Source organism: Cyclopterus lumpus, chromosome 15, assembly GCF_009769545.1.
Source record: "Cyclopterus lumpus isolate fCycLum1 chromosome 15, fCycLum1.pri, whole genome shotgun sequence".
Lineage (NCBI taxonomy): Eukaryota > Metazoa > Chordata > Actinopteri > Perciformes > Cyclopteridae > Cyclopterus > Cyclopterus lumpus.
Genome location: NC_046980.1, coordinates 697,501 through 700,000, shown reverse-complemented (window position 1 = coordinate 700,000; position 2,500 = coordinate 697,501). Strand labels below are relative to the sequence as shown.

At 66.2% G+C, this 2,500-nt stretch overlaps 1 protein-coding gene across 3 annotated transcripts in view; it reads left to right on the top strand.

Annotated features, from left to right (window-relative positions):
* The window catches only part of entpd6 (ectonucleoside triphosphate diphosphohydrolase 6), a 24,626-nt gene that overhangs the window by 9,052 nt on the left and 13,074 nt on the right, over positions 1–2,500 (top strand). The window lies entirely within an intron of this gene.

The following is a 2,500-nucleotide window of genomic DNA, read 5'->3' as shown; positions in this document are numbered from 1 at the left end:
GGGTCCCCTCTGGTCTGGGGCAGTGGGTCTCAACTGGTCTGGGGCAGTGGGTCACAACTGGTCTGGGGCAGTGGGTCCCCTCTGGTCTGGGGCAGTGGGTCTCCACTGGTCTGGGGCAGTGGGTCCCCTCTGGTCTGGGGCAGTGGGTCTCCACTGGTCTGGGGCAGTGGGTCCCCTCTGGTCTGGGGCAGTGGGTCTCAACTGGTCTGGGGCAGTGGGTCCTCTCTGGTCTGGGGCAGTGGGTCTCAACTGGTCTGGGGCAGTGGGACCTCTCTGGTCTGGGGCAGTGGGTCCCCTCTGGTCTAGGGCAGTGGGTCTTCACTGGTCTGGGGCAGTGGGTCCCCTCTGGTCTGGGGCAGTGGGTCTCAACTGGTCTGGGGCAGTGGGTCTCAACTGGTCTGGGGCAGTGGGTCCTCTCTGGTCTGGGGCAGTGGGTCCCCTCTGGTCTAGGGCAGTGGGTCCCCTCTGGTCTAGGGCAGTGGGTCCCCTCTGGTCTAGGGCAGTGGGTCTTCACTGGTCTGGGGCAGTGGGTCTCAACTGGTCTGGGGCAGTGGGTCTCAACTGGTCTGGGGCAGTGGGTCCTCACTGGTCTGGGGCAGTGGGTCTCAACTGGTCTGGGGAAGTGGGTCCCCTCTGGTCTGGGGCAGTGGGTCTCCACTGGTCTGGGGCAGTGGGTCCCCTCTGGTCTGGGGCAGTGAGTCTCAACTGGTCTGGGGCAGTGGGTCCCCTCTGGTCTGGGGCAGTGGGTCTCAACTGGTCTGGGGCAGTGGGTCCCCTCTGGTCTGGGGCAGTGGGTCCCCTCTGGTCTCGGGCAGTGGGTCCCCTCTGGTCTGGGGCAGTGGGTCTCCACTGGTCTGGGGCAGTGGGTCCTCTCTGGTCTGGGCCAGTGGGTCTCCACTGGTCTGGGGCAGTGGGTCCCCTCTGGTCTGAGGCAGTGAGTCTCAACTGGTCTGGGGCAGTGGGTCCCCTCTGGTCTGGGGCAGTGGGTCTCAACTGGTCTGGGGCAGTGGGTCCTCTCTGGTCTGGGGCAGTGGGTCTCCACTGGTCTGGGGCAGTGGGTCCCCTCTGGTCTGGGGCAGTGGGTCTCAACTGGTCTGGGGCAGTGGGTCCTCTCTGGTCTGGGGCAGTGGGTCTCAACTGGTCTGGGGCAGTGGGTCCTCTCTGGTCTGGGGCAGTGGGTCCCCTCTGGTCTTGGGCAGTGGGTCCCCTCTGGTCTGGGGCAGTGGGTCTCAACTGGTCTGGGGCAGTGGGTCCTCTCTGGTCTGGGGCAGTGGGTCTCCACTGGTCTGGGGCAGTGGGTCCCCTCTGGTCTGGGGCAGTGGGTCTCAACTGGTCTGGGGCAGTGGGTCCTCTCTGGTCTGGGGCAGTGGGTCTCATCTGGTCTGGGGCAGTGGGTCCTCTCTGGTCTGGGGCAGTGGGTCCCCTCTGGTCTAGGGCAGTGGGTCTCAACTGGTCTGGGGCAGTGGGTCTCAACTGGTCTGGGGCAGTGGGTCTCAACTGGTCTGGGGAAGTGGGTCCCCTCTGGTCTGGGGCAGTGGGTCTCCACTGGTCTGGGGCAGTGGGTCTCAACTGGTCTGGGGCAGTGGGTCCCCTCTGGTCTGGGGCAGTGGGTCTCAACTGGTCTGGGGCAGTGGGTCCCCTCTGGTCTGGGGCAGTGGGTCTCAACTGGTCTGGGGCAGTGGGTCCCCTCTGGTCTGGGGCAGTGGGTCTCAACTGGTCTGGGGCAGTGGGTCCCCTCTGGTCTGGGGCAGTGGGTCTCAACTGGTCTGGGGCAGTGGGTCCCCTCTGGTCTGGGGCAGTGGGTCCCCTCTGGTCTCGGGCAGTGGGTCCTCTCTGGTCTGGGGCACGGGGTCCCCTCTGGTCTGGGGCAGTGGGTCTCAACTGGTCTGGGGCAGTGGGTCCCCTCTGGTCTGGGGCAGTGGGTCTCAACTGGTCTGGGGCAGTGGATCCCCTCTGGTCTGGGGCAGTGGGTCTCAACTGGTCTGGGGCAGTGGGTCCCCTCTGGTCTGGGGCAGTGGTTCTCAACTGGTCTGGGGCAGTGGGTCCCATCTGGTCTGGGGCAGTGGGTCCCCTCTGGTCTGGGGCAGTGGGTCCCCTCTGGTCTGGGGCAGTGGGTCTCAACTGGTCTGGGGCAGTGGGTCCTCTCTGGTCTGGGGCAGTGGGTCTCCACTGGTCTGGGGCAGTGGGTCCCCTCTGGTCTGGGGCAGTGGGTCTCAACTGGTCTGGGGCAGTGGGTCCTCTCTGGTCTGGGGCAGTGGGTCTCAACTGGTCTGGGGCAGTGGGTCCTCTCTGGTCTGGGGCAGTGGGTCCCCTCTGGTCTAGGGCAGTGGGTCCCCTCTGGTCTGGGGCAGTGGGTCTCAACTGGTCTGGGGCAGTGGGTCCTCTCTGGTCTGGGGCAGTGGGTCTCCACTGGTCTGGGGCAGTGGGTCCCCTCTGGTCTGGGGCAGTGGGTCTCAACTGGTCTGGGGCAGTGGGTCCTCTCTGGTCTGGGGCAGTGGGT